Source organism: Ambystoma mexicanum, chromosome 5p (assembly GCF_040938575.1).
Source record: "Ambystoma mexicanum isolate Mex_15411 chromosome 5p, UKY_AmexF1_1, whole genome shotgun sequence".
NCBI lineage: Eukaryota > Metazoa > Chordata > Amphibia > Caudata > Ambystomatidae > Ambystoma > Ambystoma mexicanum.
Genome location: NC_090930.1, coordinates 318,786,920 through 318,812,672, shown reverse-complemented (window position 1 = coordinate 318,812,672; position 25,753 = coordinate 318,786,920).

The window sequence follows — 25,753 nt, the reverse complement described above, 5'->3', positions numbered from 1 at the left end:
CTGAGACAAAGTTTACATTCCTCCAAGTTTCAATGTGACTGTAAATAGTTTGCAGATTGATAGCATCAGAGGCATAGTCCCCTGTGAGCTCAGGTACTAGCTGAGTGTCATCAGCATAATTGGTGAAGACTCCTAACTCATCTAGCAAATCACATAGAGGCCTAACATAGAGATTGAAGAGCAAAGGGGACATGCAGGCTCCCCGTGGAACCCGGCAGTTAATAGGAACTGGGGGCTAGGTTGAATCTCCCCAGAACACCCTGGAGGTCCGATGGGATAAGAAAGACTGTACCCAAGTGATGGCATTTGGGCTGCAAAGTCCTATGTCTCTCAAAGTGAGGAGAAGTTGATCATGATCTAAAAGATTGAATACTGTGGATAAATCGAACAGCACAAGTGTTCCAGTTTATCCTTTATCTGCAATGTTCAGCATGTGGGTCTGAAGATCCATGAGGGCAGTTTCAGTAATGCAACAGGGACGGAAGCCAGATTGTCTTGGATGCAAAATGTTTGATTTTTCTAGAAAAGACTGGAGTTGAATGGTAGCGCTTTAATCCAGGACCTTTAACAGGAAATTACAGTTTGTTATAGGCCTTAGATTATTAGTGCCTAGGCCAGGTTTCTTAATGTAATAGTAAGGTGTAATAGTAACCTTTTTTAGTCCGGAACATGATTGTTAGAAAAAGATGAGTTAATCAACCTTACAAAAAAGGGCCAAAGATTTCTTTATGATCAAAAAAAAAGTTGGGTGAGATTATATTGTTTGGGCATTGTGAGGGGGGGAGTGTGGACAAAGTATTTATCATGTCACAGGTGGTGATGGGGAAAAAGACAAATGCAGCACATTCCTCTTCAAGTGCAGTATCAGAGGTATGAGGTATAGTAGGTAGCTCTTTTTCCAAATCGTGTCTAATCTTGAAGCGGGCCTTATCTATCTTTGTCTCAAAAGCTTGCTGTACATTAAGATAATCTTGGTTAGTTGGGGAATCAGGCATGGTTGAGCTTCCTGAATTCTCTAAGGCTTTGATGATTTCAAATAATGTCCTTGGATTATTATTGGCCTCCTCAATCTGTCTGTCTGTCTAATATGCAAGTCTATCAGCATGTCAGCTTTAAATAGCACAGGTCACCACCAGCTTAACTCGGCCTGCTCATGTTGATGTCCCCTATAATGCTATGTCCCCCATAATGCTATTTTGTATGTCATTGTGAATCCCTTCTCTTATAATATGTATGTGCTCATGAGCTTTGCAATGAGAATGCCGAGTTAAGCTGGTCATGAGTTCACAGATCTGCTGAATTTCAAGGCTTTACATGTTACCCCAATAGTTTCTTCTGGTCCCACTATCCAGGGCTTCCAGCCCTGGCCACTCTACATATTGCTTCAATAGGCTTCCTAAACAGGCCATTTTTGGTGGCCCCGGCCATTGGTCATGTCCACTTTCCATAGTGCAGCCCTTGATATGTTGCCCCAGTAGGTTTCGTCGGGCTCCACTAGCCATGGCTGATGGGCACGGCCTCAGGGTGTGTCCACTTTCCACATTGCACCATTCGGTTCCTTAAAGTAACCCAGTGCCCATATCCTTCAGCTACATTAGCCCGACCTCACTGTAGCTGTAAAACTTCTCTCTTTTTTTATTAATCTCATTTTTGTAACTCTCTCTTTCAAATAAAGATTCTTTCCTATAACCATGGTTATATTTGCAATGTATTAGAAATAACTTTGGTTATCCGTAAACACCTGTTAACAACCCCCAATTATTTTGTGTGTGATGCACTTTCATTCCTTACTATAACCAGAGGTATCCCCGGTATGAACCCCATTATGTAAAAACGTTTGAGCTCTGAATTTGGTCCCCAGCCTCCGACAACTCCCCAAGTTCTCATGATGTCCTCTTTCCCCCTGCCCACCTCTAGCCTGATGCAATTTCATCCTTTTTCCTCTTCCAAATGGCACTTTCCAACTTTTTGATTTCGGCTAACCATGGCTATACCTGTTGTAACCCCAGTTATCTCTAGCATTGAACAAAAAAAGGGTGGACTTTTTATTTTTGAAAAGCCTCACTGATGCATTGTGGGACACATATATAGCTATAATTTAGGGACATTGGACACCGCTTTCTATGTCAAATGTCTTAACAACTACTGGATGGAAATAATCACAGGCACCTCTTGGAAATCAAGTCTATGGGCCTCATTACAACCCTGGCGCTCCCGTGATGAAGGGTGCCGGTACGGGACTAGCCCCCTCCATTACGGGAGCGCCGATTATGAGGTTCCCTTTGTGCAACCCGGATCAGACGTCTGGTAAAACCAGACGGCCCTCATTCCGAGTATGGAGGTACCGGTACCGACTCCGACCTAGTTCAATGGGGACTTACCGGTGTAGTCCGACCTTTGTGGGACTGGTAAGTCCCCATTGAAAAATCCATTCCCCATTCCCATTTGAGCCCCCATAGGGCTCAATGGGAATGGGCAAGTATCTAATAACGGTACCGCAATTTGCGGTACCGTTATTAGCTCTGAAGTCCCTTAACTGGTCCTGTCCGCGACTCCTGGTCAGACCAGGTGTTAAAGGAGGGACCCGCTAAGGGACCTCGGAATAGGGCGCAAAGGGTTTACCGGCACCGGTGTCCTAACCGGTGCCGGTAATCCCTTTATGCCAGACTCGGAATGAGGCCGACGTCTTTTCCGGGTCCCGCGAGGGGAAGATGGTGGTAATAACGGGCCATTTGTAATGTGCCCGTCATTACCTCCCTCCCCATTCCCATTGAGCCCTACGTGGGCTCAAATGGGAATGGGGAATGGTTCCTGCAAGGAGGAATTACCGGTTCCTCCTATGTCGGAATGACCCGGTAAGTCTCCATTGCAGGAACCCGGTAATGAAGCCAGCCATGGTGCTTAAAGCACCATGGCTGCCTACAAGCTTGTAATGAGGCCCTATGTTTCATGTCCAGGTTGTTTCATACCTGGTCCAATTAAGCCCTGCCATTTTTGCTGTGTGCTGCACAGACATGTTGACTTTTCCTCTATGGGGAAAGGAAGTATGGGAGTAGGCCGCAAACAATGTTTTTTTCCTTTCTTAATAACTTTTTCAATTTTTATAAATCTTTCCAAACATTTCCATACAGCGGGTGTAGGGGCAATAACAAACCTTTTGTTTTTAAAATATCAGCCAAATCTGTCATGCAAGTCAAAAGCTATTAGCAATTCAACTTTGGAGTATCCTAAATAACTTGATAGTCGACTATAGTGTGGCGACTGCAGCAATATAATAAAATAGTAACTCACACACTAGGGTACACTCAATACATCTGCCATCAAAATTGTGACTAACATTTCTTCAAATGACATTGGGGCGAAGTCAAAGCACATAAGATCAACAAATAAATAATTTAAAATCAAAATGAATATACAAATGTTAATATCAGATAGGATTTGAAGCCGGTTCTTCCCAATTTCTCAGGGAGAATGCCCTACCACTGGGGCATTAATGCTTCACTATACATGGCACTGTGTGTGGCTTCTTGTACTTGTTGAACCATAGAGGTCCCTAGAACATCTTCAAATCCCTTAAGCTTTCATGGAACTCCAATAGACAGAAATTAAAACTGCACACTGCATGTACAACCCAGGGCTTGCATGAGCCCAGCCCCAAATGCCTCCCGAACGAATTGAGTCCTGTTTCAGCAAGGGACTTTTATGTGGAGTGTGAACAAGTGTACACTCCTCTTAACTGTTTCCGCCATCAGGCCCCTCTGTGTCCTTCAGCCTGCACATAGGCTACTCCTCTCTGGGACCTGCTTACTTACCCGGCCTATGTCAGCATTTGGCACCCTGCTAGCCACCTCCACACTCCCCATTCATGGCTAGCACCATTAGCCCTGTGTCAAGCCCAATCTCATAGAACATCATTAGGGTATGAAAGTTAAGTCTGTGGAAACGTCTTTGCGGCAGGATGTCCTGTACTTGACCTTCATGCCCCGAGCATGATTTTCTACAACCCTCAGATGCTCACAACACTGAAATCCTTGATCTTTACCCTGTATTACCCTAATGTGTACACCTCAACCCCACCCCCACCCACTGAACGCATCTGCATCAAAAGTATGACTAATATATCTCAGTGTAGCAGGAGCGTAAATGGTGTGACATAAATAAATGAATGAAGAAGTAAAATCGAAGTCATAAAAAAAAACATCTATTGGCTCGGATATGAACCCTGCTCTCTCACTTTTCAAGTAGAATTCTTGCCGTACCTGCGGACCCACAGTTATGGACACTATATGGACCTGCGGTGCGCCCATGAATTTCTTTTTTTCAAACAACGTTATTTATTAAGTGCTTGACATTGCAACAGAGGACAAAAGCAGCAGCAGTGAAAATTGAAGACCAGTTTAACATCTGCTAGCACTTACTTTTGCACAATACAGACTAATGCATAGTATACAATGAATATCGGCCTAGGAACATACATCAGCCCAGCGGGGGCCATAGGGAAAGAAAAGGGCTAATGACCGTGCAAAGTGTCTCTATTATTTTGAGTATTCGCCTGTTTGGACAGCAAATAATTCTGAAATGGTGGCCAAATGTCTACTGGTTTGCATTTTGTGGGTTGTAACCAGGACCAACGCTCTTCTTGGTCAGAGACCCATGTGATGGCCTGTAGAGAGTGTGTTGTGGATGGAGGCTGGGGCGCAGCCATAGCAGTAATATAGATCTGGTTACCAATTACATGAGGAGGCTTGCAAGCTTGTGAAAGCCGCGTCACAATTGCTCAAACCTGTGAAACAAGCAGTTACCTTGGGTGGGCTCTACATTACAGCCAAATATCACAGACATAGGGGGTCATTACGAGTTTGGAGGTAGCCATGGTGCTTTTAGCACCATGGCTACCTCCAAACTCGGGTCCGGGTCCCTTGAATGAGGAATTACTGGGCCATTCCAACCTTGGAGGACCCGGTGATTCCTCATTCAAAATACCCATCCCCAGTCCCATTCGAGCCCCCATAGGGCTCAATGGGAATGGGTAGGGAGCTAAGAACGGGCCCGTTAATAACGGGTCCGTTATTAGCTCCCTGGTCCTTTAGCGGCTCCCGCTAAGGGACCTCATAATGCAGCGGTAATGGGTTAACGGCACTGGCATCCTTACCGGCGCCGTTAACCCCTTACCGCCACACTCGTAATGTGGCCCATAGTATCACATACCTCCTACCAGAAAGCTTGTAGTTCTAGGCAGTCACAGAGCATGTGGAGATATCCTGCCACGTCAGTGTGACATCTGGGGAACTGGTGGTTTGTGTGTGGGAGAAGAGAGGCAGTCTGGCTGTGGTGTAGTGGAACCTGTGCAAAACCTTTGAATTGTATAAGTCGAAACCTAGAATTAAAGGAGACAGTCTGAGTCTGTAGGCACATGTCCTCCCAAATCTCATCAGTTATGTCTATAGCTAGGTCTTTGGCCCAGGTATCTCAGAGTTTCATAAGAGGCTTGTTGCCGCAGCTTTGTCGCAAGTCGTATAGCCTTGATACTCTGCCACATGCGGATGTGGCTCCCATAACGATATGCAGCAATGGTTAATCAGGGGGTAGTGCGGGGAATTCCAGTCAAGTCGCCTTGGCTGCACGGCGGAGTCCCGCTTATTGCAGCCAGCGCAAGGAGAGCCTTTGTTTGAGCCCAGGTAGATCATAATAAAGCATCCCTTGTTGTAGATATCCCTCATGGTTGAATAGCCCACCAATGCCCAATGTCGAGCACATACTTTATTTATTTTAGGAAACAACGGAAAAAGTCCACAATGGCAAGTCCCCATGGAAGGGACGGGGGTTGTCTAACATTCTCCATATCTTGCCCCAAGCTAACACAGTCACAGCAATAGGATTGCAGGCTGTAGGGTCTATCCACCTTGGTGGCAGTATCAATGAACGCACATCGCGATCGCCTGCAGCGAGTTGTTCAATTTTAACATGTGGGTGATGTGTATTGACATTGAATGAGTAGTATGCTTGTGCTGCTACCCAGCATTTCTCAAAATCTGGGGAGGTGAGACCTCCTTGTGTGTAGAATCTCGTTAGTGTGCCCATTTTAGCCTGACCACCCCTGCGTGCCACATGAAATTGTTAATCTCTACCTTCAGCTTCTTAAAGAACACAATGCCGGGCCAAATCGGTATGTTCAGACAGTAGTACAGTAGCTTTGGTAGCGTGATCATTTTAAGGAGCACCACCCTGCCTGCTATTGTGAGTTGGAGCTTCACCCAAACACAGAGCTTGGCCATAAACTGAGGTAAGTATATACCATAGTTTTGGGCATAGAGTGGCATTGGGTGGTGTGTTACAACAATCCCAGGGTATTTAATTTCTTGGGGAGTCCAGGTGAATCCCATAAGGTTCGTCGGGGAGACAGTGGCATTGGTAAGGGGAAACAACTCAGATTTGGCGCAGTTGACCTGGAGCCCAAATAGGGTCCTGAAGGTTCAGACATCCTGCATGATTGGGGTAAGATTGTGTGTAGGGTCACGTACAAACAGCAGTGCATCTTACACATATAGTGAGATAATTTCAAGCTTGTCTAAGAGTCTGATCCCCCTTTGGCCGTGTTTGGGTCAGATTGCGTCTGCAAGGGGGTTTCATCACAATAGCAAATATTAAGGGGGACAGTGGGCATCCCAGCCGGGTACTGCTGCAGAAGTCTATGGAGGGTGTGAGGGATCCATGTACGTTAACAGTAGGGTACGTGTATGGGAGTTGTACCCATGGTGTAAATCGGGGCCCAAAATTGCATTTACGCAGCATTGCCCACATAAATTGCCAGGAGGCAGAATCAAAAGCCTTTCGAATATCAAGAGCCGCTGCAACAGCTTGTGTTTCGGGGTCTATCTGTGCCAGAATGTTCAATAAGGGTCTTAAGATTGAGGGCTGTGGAGCGGCCGGAGATAAAACCAGATTGGTCTGGATGGAGGATGCGTTTCATGTAAGGGGCCAGTCTGAGGGCAAGGACTTTGGTGAATATTTTAACATCTGAGTTTATGAGGGAGAGGGGATGGTAGGACTCACATTGCTCAGCAGGTTTATCGGGTTTTAGCACAACTGCAATAACAGCCTCACGTAATGTGGGGGGAAGCATTTCAATGTACAGGATTCTTCCCATAGAGCAGTCAGACGAGGAGCGAGTAGGGATTTAAAGTGTTTGAAGAAGTCCATAGTGAAGCCGTCCGGGGTGGGGGACTTTCTGGGAGGGAGGACTCAATAGCAGCAGTAATCTTGTCTGAGGAGATGGGTCGGTCTAGAATCTCCCAGGCCTCGTCAGACAGAATTGATAATGGCAGATTGTCTAAATATACATCCATTTCAGAGTGAGTCGCCTTGTTAGAGTTAGCATATAGTGTGAAATACCCCGGAGACCGAAGATGTGATGTGAACCAGTGTGCCAGACTCGTTACGCACAAGTGTAACATGGTGGGTTTCACCGGCTTGTCGCATCATCCTGCCCAATAGTCTGCCATGCTTCTCGCCCTTCCCGTACTGTCATGCCAGGCTAGGGGGTACAGAAACTTCAACTCTATGTCAGCGTGTGATCGGAATCTGTCTAGTTCAGCCTTAATGTCACTCAAGGCGGAGACACTAGGTGTAGATGTGTGTTGGAGCTCTAGTCGTTTTTGGTTGGTTTTGCTAGTAAGAATTTCCCTTCATATCGCCCTAAGCAGACTAGACACGGTGGCAGGAGCCATACAGCGCTTTAAAAGCCTCCCATAGTGTTGCCTGTGTATCCACTGAGTCTGGGCTGCTCTCAAAGTACTCATCTACACACCTCCCAATTTCAGTCGCAAAAACTGGGTCTAATAGTGCCTCCGGCTTGAAACTCCATACTTTCCTAGTGCCCAGTATATCCCCCAAAGATAGTGTCAGTGTGACTGGGGAGTGGTCCAAGAAGGTTGTAACGAGTATGTCAGCATCGCCTAGGTGGGTTATGAGGGTTCAGGATAGCCACCACATGTCTATCTGGGAGTGGGAGTTGTGTACTGTGGAGTAATACGAGTATTTGCGTAATATCAGGTTAAGCATCCTCCAAGCATCCATCATCTCAAGGTCAGCTAGGCCCTGTTGTATCATCTGGCCAGCCCTGGTCAACTGTCGGGCCTACTTTCAGATTTATCAAGGTATACGTCTACTATTGTGTTGAAGTTGCCACCCCAAAGTATTGGTATTGGGGGTATGGCGCCAGCAGTTTGAACACTTCTGAGTAAAATTCAGGGTTGTCTATGTTTGGTCCATATACATAGAGCAGGACAATTTCCTGAACCTTTAGGACACCCCTCAGCAGCACATAGCGCCCAAGTGGGTCTAAATGCACCTGTTTGTGAACATATGGTATGGATTTATGGATAAGTATCATTACACCCCAATCTTGAGTTGAGTAAGAGGTAAAATACCTTTGTTTGCCCCAGCTTCTGGTGACTTTTTCACAGATCTCGGTCAATGTAAAAACAGGATACATGCCCCGTGACCTTCCCTGTAAAGCTGTAAGCGTAGCATTTTGGTAGGGTTCCCAAGACACCAAACATTCCAGCTCATAAGTTCTAACAGCTCAGTCCCCATCAACCCAAAACATAATATAGGCCTTGTGCCCTCTTGGGGCTAGCTTCAGGTAGTGCAATGGAGCTCTGACTATATAGCGCTGCATTCCAGCAACAAACTCAAGCATATCAAGCATTTTTTGTATAACTTCCCTGCAACCCACCTCCCCCACCCCCATGCCTCCCCCAACCAGAGGAATGATTGCCCCTGCCCCCACATCCCAACAACATTTGCAACTTTGAATGGGGGCTGTTTACTGACCTTAGCCCAGCATCTACACAGCCTAGCTTACATTTCAATCCAACAGGATATGGGTGCATGTTCCCCAAGTATACAGAACAAAATGGTGAAATTGCCTACGGCATCGTCGGGGTAAATGACTTTAGATCTATAGGTGTTTATTGACTTCTGTCCGTGACTTTGTGGAGATCGATCAGCCAGAGGAGCAATGGAGCAAGAATCCTGTTATCCGTGGTTAGCCTGGAAAGCGCTCATCAAAGCACTTTATAGCTTCCTCAGGTATAGTAAAGCAGTTCACTTTGTTGCTATGTTCAATTCTAAGTCTGGCTAGGTAAAGAATGGCATATTTCATGTTGAGGTCACAGAGTCTCTTCTTCGTCGTCTTCGTGGCCATAAAAGTCTTGCGTTCCTGTTGGACAGTGACCGAAAAATCAGGATATAAGTGTATGCTGCTGGAGTCTAGTAACAGCTCACCCCATAGTAGTGTGTTCCTGTCACGGTAGAAAAGTACTCAGGCTATGATTGGGTGGGGTGGAGCACCCGGCTTGGGTTTTGGTGCCAACATGTGGTGGGCCCGCTCTATTGCAAATTGTGGAGATAATTTCGGGGTGTCCAACAAGGAGAGTAAGGTGCGTTCAACAAATTCCTCCATTGTACCTGCTATGTTTTCCTCCGGTATCCCTATTATCCTCAGGTTGTTGCGTCTTGATCAGGACTCAAGATATTCACTATTTTGCCAATGGACAGCACCTGTTTCACGAGCAAGGTAACGTCTGCTTTGAGTGCTGCAACCTCGTCTTCAGTCGTGCCCATTATTGTTTCCACCTCCGTTATGCTGGAGTCTGATTTTTCCATTCGAGATTTTATTGAGCTAATTGTGCCACTTTTATCGTCCAGTTTCGTGTGTATGGCAGTCAGTCCCTCTCGCATATACTCCATCACCCGGTGGAGCTCACTGGATTCACCTATCTCAGACACTCCACCAGGCATGTCTCCCGCAGCTTCGGCTCCTTCCGCCACCCTAGGTGTGGTTTTAGCAAACATGTTTATCGAGCTCTGGTTCTTCCCTGCTCCCTTCGTCATCGTTTCTCTGCTACACAACTGGGGACGTGCAGCTCAGCGACCAGAAAGAGAGGCAGGCCTGGCGGCAGCGGCAGCAGTTCCCGTGCAGTAGCCGCAGGATCTGTCAGGCCGTTGCAAGCTGCCAGTGTGGATTACAGCAGCCGGAGGTGCTAGTGAAGTTTTCTGAGTGACCTGTGTATCAGTTGCCACAGAAGGTATTCAGCAGTATATTTCAGCAGTATTATAGAAGCTGTAAGGAGTATTCTGCTTACCTGCTTGGGTGCCAGCTAGAGCTATCTGCATAGTAGAACACTTGAGTGAGACAGCGGGCCGAGTGTAGTTAACACTGCTTGTAAACTTACCCTTAAGGGAAGTTGGCGGGAGCCGGGCCATGATTAGGTTCCAGTAGCTCCTTATGCAGCAGGTGGGCCATGCTCTGTCCACCCGGTCGCTTTAGCCGGTGAGGGTGTAGGGAGTATTGCACGATCAGAAGCACATTTTGTTGGTGATGCCACAAGGACAATTGTTGGTCTTTGCCCTGGGTGTAAGAAGCAGACGAGTGGTCACTTGGTTGTTAGATGGGGAGGCTCCAAAAGTGAGGCATAGGTTTATTATGTTTGTTGATGTGTGCCTGCTGCACCAGGTACCCCACACCGCTTATTCTGTATGGCTGTTTTGGGTAGCCTATAACAGCGGAGTGCCTAGTGCAGCACACTCCGCTAGGAAGACAGTCTGTGTATGGTCCCCTTATCTGGGAGGGCTCAGCGTCCAGGAATCTATAGAGAAGTTGGGGCCAGAGGATGCCAAAAAGAATGGGGGTGTATAGTCTGGCCCAGTCGCATCAGCACAGCACACAGGCAGGCCTACGGCTGCCAGGGAAGGAAGGAGCGTGGTGGTCAGGTTCAGGTGCAGTCGCACGGTGCACCAGCAGCACAGCCCATGACAGTTCAGGTGGGCTCCGGGATGATGGTATGGATGTGGAAAGTCAGTGGGGGGAAGAGCATGCGGGTGCGTGCAAGTATAACGTATTCCCTGGATTGCAACAGTTGTTCAGGGCATTACACTGACACTTTGTGAGTTTATTGCAGTTCAGCGCAGGATTCAGTGGCTGAGTGGTAACTGTGATGTGCACTAGAAAGCATCAGATTGTGTATGTTCCACTTGCTCACTTAATTGCAGTGACCAGAAGAACAGCACATCGTAGGGGCCGGAGGCTGCCGGGGAGGTGGGGTGTGTGGTCCAGCGCCGGTGTAACAGCATTTCCCCCAGGCAGTTCAGGTCTGTGGGACTCGACCACAAGTTCAGGAAGATCAGGGGCGGTAGCGCAGGCAAGGACCGGCTCCCAGTAGCGCTTGGCTCAGTTGCGCCGTTCTAGGGCACTGTGTATATTGAAGCCCCAAAGACAGCTGTGCCGACTGTGGGTAGTGGTGCCGAATTCGCTACAGGAGGCTCAAGGCTCCAGTGTCTATGTTAGGCGGGCGACTTCAGGCTGCAGAGGTGAGTGGCAGCTGCAGCATGGCCTGGCGCGGGGAAAGGGCTTGCTGGGGTGCGTGGCAGTCGAATTGACCTGAAGGCCCCTTTAAATGGAGCGCTTAATAGGCTCGCACCTCCCGGAGCAGGGTTCCATAGTGGCGCCATCGTCGCAGTGTGGGTTCCAGGGCACCCGCCTCTCTGCACTCACGGGTACCATTAGGCCTGCAGTTAGCTCCCCGGAAAGCAGGGCATATCGAAACCAGGAGGATTCAGTCACAGATGTTGTCTGCAAAGTAGGCGCATCAGGCTCACTGCATAACACACCCTTTGAACAAGGTTTTGAGGCGCAAATCAATACCGGGCGCCGGAGCTCCTCTATCAGGCGTCCATCTTCATCATGTGCAACAGCGCCCCCCATGCCCATGAATTTCAAGTCCAGGGGGATATCGATGTGGAAAGCAGAAATAACACACAAATGGGACAGCATCAGTGCACTAGAATGTGTGTCCTGAGCTCTAGATGCACTCATACATCCCTGGGGTCTGCACTTAAAACCAAACGTGAAAGAGATGGTTGCTTGTGAAACAAGCATTGGCAAAGCCAACAGCTTTGGCTTCTGTGCAGGCATGGGCTAGACATTTTCCAGGCACTGGTCTAATGGTATTACTAGGCCGTAAAATGGAAACAGCTGCCAGGTGAGTTAGTAACTCAGTATATCATGACAGTGCTTGGCAAATGTCTACCTAATGCTTATACGAGAGCCACGACTGTTGCCTTGGCCAGTGAATGTTTTAACAGGAAGGCAGTGCAAGGAACAGATGTTAGGACACACATATTCCTTTTAAGTCAAGTTGCTCATGGAACACTAGTTTAAGAGATTGTATTACTCCAGGAGCTAGTTTTCAGCTGCAGTTCAACCAGTTCCTCGCAGAAAACTGCCTTAGTAATAACATTAGCATCCTATTAAAAGCACAGAGCCAGCTAAGAGACAGCCCGTAAGGAAGGGGCGGGGGGGGGGCATCTCTGGCATTGAGGAGCAAGTAGTGGGTGGGAATATCCAAAGGGACTAGCATGTACATGTAGAACCGCCCTATAGCCGAAATTAAAATATAGCAACTCACATGACTGACTGCCACTGACCTCTGAGGATGCATAGATTTCAAAGCGAAATGGTGCTGGAAGAGCAAATGGGTTCATTTCAAAACCAAAATGTCCTACTTTCATTTAATCCTAAGGCAGTGCGTTTTCTAATTCATCTTTTTTATTTTAGACAATACATTTCAGTACTCAGTGTAACTTGGAAATCCTAAGCGGGATGTGCCCAATTCAAAGACAGGATTTAATATCAAAGAGATACAGAGGATTGATCTTCGAAGTGCAGCCAAAGCTGGGATGGCTCAACACGAATGCCTAGTGATTTAGCCCAAAATAAAGGTTTGAAAGCAGTCAACTTTTTGTAACAAGTATTTTGCAGTATTATTTTGCCGTTATACTGCTGTCCTGATGAAGAAAAATGAGAATGGAACAGATTGTGAATATCTGTCCAGGATCAAAAAAACGGCCATTATGCTTATGTTTGACTTCACCACATAATGCAAGGACAGTCTGCCAAATTTCACAAACTATTTCCATAATACATGCAGGTCTGCACCACGGGGAAGCATTGCATTGCTCGGTACTCCTTTAACCCTGTTACCATGGAAATTGAAATATTATCCTTGCATATTGTCCCTGGTGATTTAATGATGCATACATAATTGGCCAGCGTTTACACAGGACTTATCGCATAAACTGGCTTTATTCAGTCTCGGAATTGCAAGACTTTCTGTTTCCTTGGTACAATCATGGGGTTTCTTTTGGGAACGATTTGGTGAGGTTGTCTACATTTTCTCATAAAGAATTCCGCGGGAGCAGGTTTTCACACAGCTCGTTGTGGGTGGCAAGTTTAAGAATTTCTTTCTGAAAAAAGTGTCATGCATACAGTATACACTGGGAAAGCAACGCATGCCGTCATCGTTGGCATACCACATCATTGGGAGAATACTTGTTTTTTCAGAGATGAGAGAAGAGTTAGCATTGAACTATTTATAAAGCGGAGGCAGTATGCAGTCCGCGAGGTGCAGTGTAGCATGTAAGTACTTTGTCCTGTCAATGAACTCTGTCCTGAGTGCAAGACATTACCCTTCTGAAGGGGTGAATGCTAGTTCAGGCAGTAAATCCAGCAGCTCTGCTCCAGGCCTTTTGAACAAAGCTCGACAATCATACCAGGTCGTGTTCTGTTCTGTGGTGAGGATTCATTTTCTGAAGGGAATTTAAATACAGATGTATTATTTAGCCCTGTTGAACAATGTGCGAACAAAAGCATCCGATATGGGATTTTTATTACTAAACAAGCAAATACCTCTCCCTGCAATAATCATATTGATCCGCCTTTAAACAATATTACCATTAATACCCTGTTGTATGCTACTCATATTTTAAGCTGTGACTTCAGGGGGACCACAAGGCACCTGTGTTGAGTAGTTAGCTAGCAGAGCCATGTAAGAATTATAATGTGAGCACTTTCCATTTTGTGAGAGTATTTGCAGATGGGAAGACTTCTATTCACTGGGCCAGGGAATATTCAATGTTGCCTTGGAACTCAGTCCAGTTTCTCTAAAGGCAGGTGCATAGACTGTCCTTAAACTTCTTTCCACAGTCACCTGTCTGTTTTACATTCAGCTGGCTCACACCCCAGGAGTTAGAAATGCATGTATTCAAAAGTCCACGCGCCACAATGAGATTGCAGATGGTAAACAGCTGTTTATTTTGGGCCTAGTTTAGAACAGCTGCAATTAGCTATAGCTTAGACTATGTTGTGGCAAAGTACAATACCAAAATGTGTTTAGCAATTTGAAAAATTCGAATATTCTTTACATTGCAGTGGGGTACAGGGTTGTCCTATATATGACTTCTTATTACCTGGTGTCTGGGTTTTAAACCTGAATCCACACCTGAGGGAAGGCCTGGGAAGAAACCCTCAAAGATCTAATGTTTTTGTCTTATTGAATCGGTGACCACCAGACTATCTTCATGGAAGCAAAACTGTGATTCGGGCCTGTGTTCCTTTTCTAACACCAATAGTCTATAAAAGTAGACAGCCTGCTTCCTTAGCTTGGTAATAAGTGAGGATAAGTCATGAAGCATGGAGAAAAATGCCAGACCAAAAGGAATTATGAAGTGGGCCACAAAATGCTTCGACCAGCCAGTGGAGCCCAGGTGAGGAAATCCACACATAGCAACAGGCTAATTTTGGGTACCCTGACTGTGAGGGATTGAGGGTCTATAGGGGGCACAATAAATATCTGTCCCAGCGAAGTAAAATGGGACATTCCCTCAGATCTTTGCGATGTTCTGTCCTTCCCACCCGGCTAGCTCTAATGCTCTCATTCTGCTAATTCTCGTAGTGCAATCTCCCAGGAAAGATGAGCGAACATGCCGAGAACACTATGTCATACAAGGCAGTCCCAGTGACTAAGAGCACCTCTGCAACTACACAGTTATCCCCCATGCACCACTGGCAAACCAATTATGGACCATCACTGATGCAGCCTGTCTTGTTGACGCCAACAGATTACATTAATCTCTTGCTGATGCCAAAAGATTCAGTTGGATTCTCTTTCTGATGTCACTCACTCTCTGGTAGAAATGTACTGGGCTGCCATTTTCCTGAACACATGCCCTGAGGCAGTGTGATGGAGAAGATCATTATAGAAGGAGAAGTGGGAGGACAAGTGGTCCTTTGTGGTGCGTTCGAGTATTTTTTCCCTGGACACTAATTTGGAGGTGGAGCCTTGCAGCAGTGAGCAGCTACCAACTCTACTTAACATCATTTCCCGCGCGGAGCGCGCGCGGAGAAGTGGGAGGACAAGTGGTCCTTTGTGGTGCGTTCGAGTATTTTTTCCCTGGACACTAATTTGGAGGTGGAGCCTTGCAGCAGTGAGCAGCTACCAACTCTACTTAACATCATTTCCCGCGCGGAGCGCGTGCGGAGAAGTGGGAGGACAAGTGGTCCTTTGTGGTGCGTTCGAGTATTTTTTCCCTGGACACTAATTTGGAGGTGGAGCCTTGCAGTAGTGAGCAGCTACCAACTCTACTTAACATCATTTCCCGCGCGGAGCGCGCGCGGAGAAGTGGGAGGACAAGTGGTCCTTTGTGGTGCGTTCGAGTATTTTTTCCCTGGACACTAATTTGGAGGTGGAGCCTTGCAGCAGTGAGCAGCTACCAACTCTACTTAACATCATTTCCCGCGCGGAGCGCGCGCGGAGAAGTGGGAGGACAAGTGGTCCTTTGTGGTCACTTGTGGACAATGGTGGACAAGAATCTTAAACCCCTCCAGGATTTACATAAGGGGCACCGGAAGAGCGGTAAGGAACGCAATTGTTACACCCACAAAGGCGGCAGTTGGGCCGGGAGACTGCGGAGGGCGATTCTCCCTCTTTGATCCCTATTCAACGCTCAATTTGTCACAGTGGGCAACGATACATATTGGTGGCTGATATATATCCAGCATAGCACGATCACAGTTTTACCGTAATTTACGGCATTTACTGACAGACGTGCGGCGGTGTGGTCCGTAAAGAGAATGACTAAAACAAAAGCAGGAAACACTAGGTACAATCTGCGAAAAGGCAATAAGGAAAAAGTGGAGAAACAACCCCCCAGGATGGCGAATAAGGCAGCAGTAAATGGGGACAGTGGTATACCAGAAAAAGTTACTATTCCTGCCATTTTTGGGAATGGTAAGCCTAAAGCTAATATGGGGGTGGATATTGTTGCACTAGAAAAAGAGACTCTTACGCCCACTCACAATGGCAGTGATGTTTTAGATTCTACCAATTATCAAGATATCGACAATAACTCATTATTGGACTTATGTTTATCTATCCAAAAATCAATGGCAACTTCAAGTAGACCAGTAACCTCAGTTGGAAGATCCCCAATTGTGGTTGAAGCGCAGATCCTGAATCCGGCTCATAAGGAGCAACAAAAGGACAGAGAGATCCCCAGTCCTAAGTGCACAGGCAATTGCACAGGTAACTCAATTTCGGATCTGTCAGGTATACTTTCCATCCAGCCTACACCCATCTCACCAGCAGAACCAACGTTGGGACGACTGTCGGCCTCCCCTAGCCTCTTCATTGATCCTGAAGAATTGGACCACACGGGTGAGGGATGCAACGGGACGCCGAAAGACTCCAATGGCTTAGCCATAGCGGAGTTGCAGGCTTCCATGGCATCTCTCCAATTTGCGCTGAAAATTCCATTACGGCTATGTGGGAGGATCCACACAAACACCATCACTCAATGGGGGTCACCGAATCCGACTGGGAGCATGGATTCAGCACCGTTAATACCGCCTGTAATGGAGGAAGCTCCAATACTTACGGATCCGCCAGACATAATAAATCCGGAGGAGTCCGAGGAGGTTGATACGGTAGCACCATTAACTAAAAAGCAACGCAGACAACAGAAACGAGATGCTGCGAAGAATGTAGTGGTAGACATCGCCTCTCCTCTACCGGCTACCATCCCCCCTGCTGCTCGATCAAAAAAAAGTAAAAAAAGGGGTCGGAAAGCAAAGAAACGTGCAAGAAAGGGGGTGGAATATTTATCAGGCTGGATAATTCCAGACCCATTGCATGAAGCTAAAAGCGTGGCCCAAGAAGTCGCGGATTCCGAAATATCGATCAGTATCATCGGAGAATCGACTAAATGCTCGACACCAGGTCGAAATGAAGTAACTGAAGGTGAAGAGGTCTGTGCATCCGTGGTGGGTGAGGAATCTGAGGAAGTGGAGGACACCTATGCAAGTAAAATCTGCATAATCAAAAACCTGAACCAGAAAAAAAGAGACTTATGGCTGACAAGGATGGAAGTTCTGGCTAAACTACACATGATACCACAGTTACGTGTAATACGTTCGGAAGACTTCCTTTTTGTCGAACCATTGGAGGTGCGTAATCCAAATGTTTCAGCTCTTCACTGTAGCGTGCTAGCATCGGCACAGCTGATTCGAACCCATAAGAAATCTCTAATGCAGATTGGTGTGGAAGTTGATGCGAATAAAGAAAAGGAAGATCCCTGCTTGCCTAGCAAGGACTATGTGACATCCGAAAATAAGGTTGGCAGACCCCCGCAACCATCTAAGGAGAAGGTCCAATTAGCCGATATTCAGAGCACTCTGAAATGGATAGCCGATTCGTTACCTATGGTGCTCCGGCAACCATGAGATTGCTCTGTATTGAGCTGGAACACCCATGGACATCAGCATCTTCTCTCGGATAAGGGCTCTCTGGCATTCATAAACAAATACCCTATTATATTATTGCAAGAAACTTGGTGGACATCTCCCATGGACATCGATGGGTATACGACACATCACACTCTGGCGAAGAAAGGAGATCGGGGGCGCCCATATGGGGGTCTATTTATTGGAGTGACGAATAAGATCTTGAGTAAAAAGATACCAGCGGTTAATTGTGATTATATATGTGCCGTAGAAGTGATTCTCAACATAAAAGGACGAAATGAAAGAATAATTTTGGTCAATATTTATAATCCCCCAGGTGCAAAGTTAAGAGAACTTATCCAAGAAACTACACATGAACTTCTTGCTGAATGGAGATCAAACAATGAGAAGTTCTTTGTTATTGTTGCTGGGGATTTAAATTGTCATATCAATAATGGTGGAGGCACTGGTAACAACCCTCTGATATCCAAGAACAGCCTATGGGACCTCCCGACTACTGATAAGGAGGGGGAGGGTTGGCTGGGTTTTTTTGGCTGCTGGGAACTTGAAATAATTAATGGGCGCACCCAAAGCGACAGGCCGGGTAGGAATACTTGGAGCAATGGTAGTTCGGGAAGTACTCTTGATTACATCTTCACTAGTTGGGAGGTGGCCCTGATAGTTTGTGATATGGTGGTAAAAGAAAGTGAATGGAGCGACCATGACCCCCTGATTCTGACTATGGGAGTCTCGGCCCCCAGAAGGGAGGAGGTCAATCTGGGGCACTTGTTGAGTAATCACTCCCAAAATCGTATTTCCTGGTCGGATAAAAATATATTAAAGGCCACCATGGCTATGGGAGAATGGGGCCCTGATTTGATCAAGCAATTCAATCATATGTTACCAGTGCAAATTGAGAAATGGATTAGTGATTTCTCGGGCAAACACGGCTCCTGTAAAGTGAGAATGATGGTGGGAAAGACTGTGAAAGAGGTTGCTTATGATAGGGACATTAGAGATAGAAAGCGAAAGCTTAGAAGTGACATTCGATGGATCAGAAATGGCCCTCTAACTAGAGTGGATACTGCCATTAAGATGAAGAAAGTGAAAAATGATTACCGATGGTGGTTAAAAACACATAAAAGGTCGAGACAATTGGCAAAATGGCAGCACACGGTCAGTACATTGTGTAGCAGAAACACTCAGAATATTTGGTCTATGCTAGGTGAAGTCAAAGGACAGAAATCTGCATATATGGTCAACCCTATAGGTAACAGTGAATGGACCGCTTACCTGGAAAAGCGTAATGGTGGGATTAGTAACAATATTAACAACTCTGTGCATATGAAACCTAAGTCTCCCCCTTTTGTGGTGACTATTAAAGAGCTACAAAGCAGAATTGAAGAGTTAAATTCGTCCCGTGCCCCGGGGCCGAATGGACTCTCCAATGTGGTGCTGAAGCGAAATCCTTTCTTCTGGGCCTGCCTCCTTAAAATACTATTTAGGAAGATTCTGTACGAGGGCCAAATACCGCCATCTTGGCAGGTAGCAATCCTCATACCTGTGTTTAAAAAAGGCAATAGAACCGATCCGGAAAACTATCGGCTATTGTCTATGCTGGATTGCACTGGCAAGATATTTGCTGCTCTTATACTTAGTGAACTCCTGAAATGGGTGGAGAGTGCGGGCATTTTGGATAAATTTCAGTGTGGCTTTAGGGCAGGTTACTCGACCACCCATAATCTGTTCATAATGAATACACTTAGAACCAAGGCCTTAACACATTCTAATCCTCCATTGTACGCACTCTTTATAGATTTTAGGGCTGCTTTTGATTCAGTGAATCGTTCTCTCCTACGGAAGAAACTGCCCTGAAACCTTACTCTATTATTTAGAACTCCTACATACAAATAATACGGTACAGGTGCGACTAGATAATTCTGGGGCAGTGACTAAACCCGTTCCCCAGACTAGAGGGGTGAAGGAGGGATGTGTCACAGCCCCCACTTTATACAACTTATTCGTATCTGATGCGCCAGAATGCCTACAGGGAATTAACAACTGCCCACCAAAAGATTGGCCCTAGTCATTGCCCCATGCTTGCATATGCGGATGACTTAGTGATCCTCGATCATACCTTTAGTGGGATCCTAAGATCTGCAAAACAACTATGGGGTTACGCTGAGGCCAATGAACTTGTGATTAATATCAGTAAAACAAATCTATTACTGTTTTCGGCAGGAAGAGTAGCCAGACCCCGCATGATGATAGGAGTGACTGAAATTAACTATACCCCCAGTTACAAATATTTAGGTGTCGAATTTGACCATAAGGGAAATTATCCCACCTGTATTCAATTGCGCAGAACAAAAGCGGCACAACTTACAGCACTCATATACAAATTCACGCGAGAACGGAGTGGTTTCTCAATATGGGCGGCACGACAGTTGTATATCCAATGTTTGGCCCCGATGGTTACCTATGGGCTTGATCCCCTCTACAATATGAACTTGGGATGGCTACAGTTGGTTTAGGGTAATTTCTGGAGGAAAATCCTTGGCCTCCCCCAGTGTATACCCCAGTGTATACCCATGGCCTTGATTAGATTGGAACTAGGAATTAGTTCTCTCAGGGCCATGGTTTTGAAAAAACGGATGGAATTATACATCCGTCTTAAGAACGACCCTGTGAATGGCCTTCTAATTAGTATCAGCAGGGATATGGAGGCAGGCAGGCTGAAAAACTTTGAAACTCAGCTGAAAAAACTATGTGAGGAAACCTGCTGGCTGCCGGAGTGGGGTCGAGAAAACAAGTGCCTGTTCAACAATTTTGAGTATCGTCTTAAGTTGTGGGACTGGCAATGTAATTATATTCACCTTGAAGGGCTGTAAAGTTACAGTTTTGTCTCACATGTTCTCTACACTTTTATGAAGGCGCAGCCTTATTTAAACCTTTGTCCATCGGATCAATTGAGGCGCTTCCTTCTACTCCTTCGTATTAACCATCTCCCAATATTGGCGGCCAGGGGCCAGGAGATGGGCTTAGATAAAACGGAGAGGTATTGTAGAGTATGTGAATTGCCCAATGAACTTGAAACTGCTCGACATGTTCTAACATCGTGCAATGGGATGAGAGCTAGTTATATTAAACATCTAGGTAGATTTGTGCATAATTCTGAATTTATACAGCAAGCAGAATTTTGGATACAATGTGTCAATACCCTCAACCCTAAACTACATATGGCACTATACCAGGTGTGGCGGGATGCTTTTGCTTGTGCACAACTAAATCGTAGAGGGAACCTTGGAATAATAACTATGTAGTAGGAAATATGCATGCATGCTTGTCTGTTCCTTTTCTTATCTACACTTGTTTAATGAGCAGAGTTAAACAAAGATGTTTATGTATTTCATTCATGTATTTATAGGAGGCTGTATAGCTGCAAATTATGTACATTTTGAAATATTATATGATTATAGGATTCTATGAGGATGAATATCTATTTATTTATTTATATATTTTTTTATGTTCTTTTATGTGGAATATGTGTAAAGTTTGTACGTGTGTACTAAACTATATCACATTAATAAATATTATTATTATTATAGAGCATGTTGGACTAACGAATCTGTGGCAGTCTGTTGTGTGCTGTGATGATGTTAGAATCTACACTGATTGTCTTTCGGATCAAGGAGATTTCTTCTAACAAGAATATCCTGTGTTGGATACAAGTTGAATCGTAAACGCAATATTACAATATCTAAGCCTTGGAGAAGGCGCTCTGCATAAGTATGTTTCCACAACATTTTGTTTTTGATTTTTTATTAAAGCCATGAGCTGTAAAGTCCCTGTATGTTAAACATAAGGCTCCAGTCTCTATCCAATCTGTATCATAGATCTTAGCCTTTGCTCGATCCGGATTGGTCACCAAAATCTCAACCGACACATCAGCCTTTGTCAACACTTCAAAGATGTATGAGGACCAAGTGCGAACAAACACATGTGGAGACGTTAGCATATGACCAGCCAAACATGCAAGAATGGTATCGTTTTTATGGTATGTTAGACATTTACGAAAGAGCTCACAAAGACGCCTTTTGTAAAAGGATACTAACAAACAAAGACCCAATTCATGGCGCAGCCACGGCCCTGGAATACATACCGGAAGGTGAAGCACACCTCTCCAATATTTAGCCTCTAATTTATTCAAAAATGAAGCTGGAATAATGTTTTTGGTCTCTAATCCATAGAGAATTGTCGGAATCACCTTTTGACGCCAATATGTCACAGCAGGACAAATAGAACATTTGTCATATTTTTACAAGATGAGCCGTGTCTGAGAGATGGCTGAATTAAGTTTTAAGTAATCATGTTTAAATGGGAATCAATATGGCGCGAACCATCAAATAGTACGCCCGGATAGAGATATGTTGGAACAATCTCAACACTCACGTTTTTGACCTTCCATTCCATTTTTGCTCTAAGATTTAACCTTGGCGCAAAAAGCACAATTTGTGTTTTTGTTAAATTGATGATTAACTCATTCTTGTCCAAGTAGCTTAAAGTTGACAATAGAGTCTGTAAACCTTTGGGGGTTTTAAAAATTAAAACCAGATCATCAGCATACCACAATTCTTTAACAGCCTTGCCTTGAATCTTTGGCGAGTCCGAACACACCTGAGCTAATGCATGCATCACATTGTGTATAAAAAAATTAAAGAGGGCTGAAGCAAGGATATATCCCTACTTCGACCCTCAATGTGTTGCAATTTTCACAGACAGCAAACCCATTATAGACAGCCTAACCTTAATAGAGGTGTTTGAGTGCAGGCAATGAATAATGTCACACAAAGTGGCTGGGCACTTTGCATTCAGCAATATCGACATAAGCTTAACTCTTGAAACTGAGTCGAAAGCTGAGTGCAAGTCAATGAAATCGAAATAGAGTGGTGGTTTGGTGGTTTGTGCATGTGCTTTCAAAGCATTCAAAGTGAAAAGATTGACTGCTGTGCCCAGTTCCTCGACGAAACCTGTTTGATTGGGATTGCGTTGTTTGATGTACTACCCAACAATGCCCAAATCTGCGCTGCATTTTTATTGGAAATAGCACTCATGAAGGCCTCACCATCAGATTGAAATAAGGTGGCTTTCCTAGCACGTGACCAATTGCGATATCAACATTTGATGGTGCGTCTAACAGCAATGTATTGATTTGGAGGAAGTTTCAAGGCTGCCCTCAGATCTTTTCTAACCGCTGCTTTAGTTTGATGAAGAAGCAAGTCAAACCTATGATTGTGATTCGACCGACGCATACCTTTGTCAAAATGAATATGTTTAAAAGCAGATAAAACATCCACATATGTCACATGAGTGGACTCTTGATCTATCTTCAGGATGGCTTTGTTTAAGGCATGGAGGGAGTTCTCAGTCCATCTGAAACGGGACTTTGCATTGTTAACTACTAGCATTTGATGATACCACTGCCGTTTGTTTCCCTCTAGGGCACAATCCCAACGTCACTGCAAAGATAGTAGATTGTGATCACTGGCTGTTTGTGGAATGATTTCGAATTTTATTGTCTTATGAAACAAGGAATCAGACAGATAAACGTATTCTATGGTCGATTTAGAAGAACCCCTTTACCAGGTGTGTTGTGCGGGGATATCCCCCAACACAGCGGCATTTACCATGTGAAAATTGCGATCTTCAACAAATTTAGACCACCTGAGCATTTCTTGGTTATACCGATGATTTATTCACCCAAAGGCAATCCAGGTTAAGATCACCCACCAAGATTATACCTAGATTATTCGGTGCTTGTGATGCTAATTCTACAGCAACCGCGAGATCTTTATAAAACACATCATCTGATATACCAACTGGGTTACGATATAAGTTAATCCATCCTATAGATTGACCAGAGTTGAATATTTTAACCATTTGTACACATATGTTTGGGGAAAGCCATTCGGTCATAGTCAAACCTCGACTGCTTTTGACCACCACCATCAGCCCTAACGTCGGTCTCCCTCTTTGGGCCGCAATTGCTGATAAAAGTAGGACATCATGATAATCATCCCAAATGGGGGGTGCCAACAACCAAGTCTCCTGGAGTATCACTATGTCAAATTGATTTATAATATGATTAGCGCCCCATTGCAAATGGGTATGCCCCCTAGTATTCCAACTAGCTACAGAGAGGGGCTTTGACGTTGTGTCTATTCATGCTTATGCCTTCATAAGTGGCGCCTTCTGTTGGTGCTGCAGGGAAGAAGGACCACAATACGGGCATAAACAAAGAAGAGCACGTGGCTCGTCAGTTATAATTTTATCTTTATTCACAATTTGAGTTTTATTGTCTTGGATCAGACGCTCAGGAACTTGCGCAACCAAAAAACCCATTTTAAATAAATCAATTTTAGCTTTCCAGATCTTATTGAGAACTAAGCCAGATTTGATCCAGAGACGGACAATAAATTGCGGTCACAGACAAACTCGACCTGGTCAAGGTCATTTGAGGAAATATCCTCCAGGCTATCTACATAACTGAATATATTAAGTATGCTGGTGCGACATAGATCATATTTTTCAAAGGGTGCATCTCGACATTTAACAATGAGAGAATGACAATTGTAAAAGGTGTTTTTAGAATATTCCTTGGACTGTGCATGCTTCAAGCAAGTCACCAGAGGGTTATTCCTCCTTTTAGAAGGGGTTGTTGCCAGATTCCGAGCACCATGAAAGCAAGATTCTGTGCTAGGCCTCACATCAACGTTGACATGTTTGACAAATGAGAGACTGGGCACAGCTTCATTATGTACAAGGTGGTTAGTTTTCGCCATTACGGGAGCACTTACAGTTGCAGCAGACTGAAGAGTCTGGGTTCCCACAACTAGGGAAACCCGCTGTAACAAATATTTGTCCACAGCTGCTTTTATCGCTAAAGTGCGTTCACGCAAATCACAATCTTCTGGAGAATCATTAGAATTCTTTCGTCTAGATGACTGGGCACCTCCACTAGTACCAAAACCAGCAGTTTGAACGTTATAAATTTGTGTGTGTTTCCCCTTATTTGAAATTTCACCAATTAAGTCAACTATTTCCATCAAAGGAGCATAGTCGGACGATTGTAGACGCGGGATCTGAATATTAGAAATTACACGGGCTTCTGGCAGAATGGGAGGTAAGATAGAAGAGGCAAGAGGGACAAAATTTACAGCCGAAGATTGTATCACCGTTTCAGTTGTATGCTTAGATTGGGGCAGTCTACACGTAGACTGTGTATATGTTTGTAAGCTAAATTGAGCTTGAATAGGTAAATGAAGCGAGCAAGCTGGCAAAGAGGAAGGGATTGGAGTGTTAGATATGTTATGCAATTGTATAACTTGAGTAGGCAATCCCAATCCTGTTTGTTTTCCTGTGGCAAGTTTGGTCCGAGAGCCTTTTCGTATCCCACAGGATTTAAGGTTTGGGATTGCCATGGAAGGTCCTTGCAAGCTGTTCAAAGGTCTGCAAGGCTGTTTTTTTGGACTCCCGTCCAAGCTGATCCAAGAGCCATTTAATGTTACAACATCAAGTGTTGGATGTTCAATGGGCCCTATTATGTTCTTAAAAAGGAGCAAAACAGAGGGAAGGGTATCCGAGGGAAGCGGCTGAACAGATACGCCTTGTAATCTAGACAACCCCTGGACAGATTTCATATTGGAATTACACTTTGCATTAATCATGTCCAAAGGAACCATTGAACTCCAATCTAATATTTGTTGAATCTGTTTGGATTGATGCGAAATATTTGCATCCATGGTTTCGGATAATTTAAACAAATTAGCAACAGTGATGTTAACCGCCCATAAAGTTATTTCAATCAAAGGCAAGTTTTCTGAGGGGTTGTCTAAATTATCAATAGGCAATTTGCACCGCGGCATGGGTTGCAGAAAAGAGTCTGTACCATGGACAGTACCATAGAATGTATGGTACTGTCCATGGAGCCAGGAACTGGGTAGACAACACTTGTTGCCAGAGCTTGCATGCAATGAGATGTCTGCACCCACAGACGACATTTCGCTGCATTCATTAACAGTGGGCAAGTGTTGAGAGTTGATACAGTTTGTTTTGGTTGGTGGGGCTGCTATG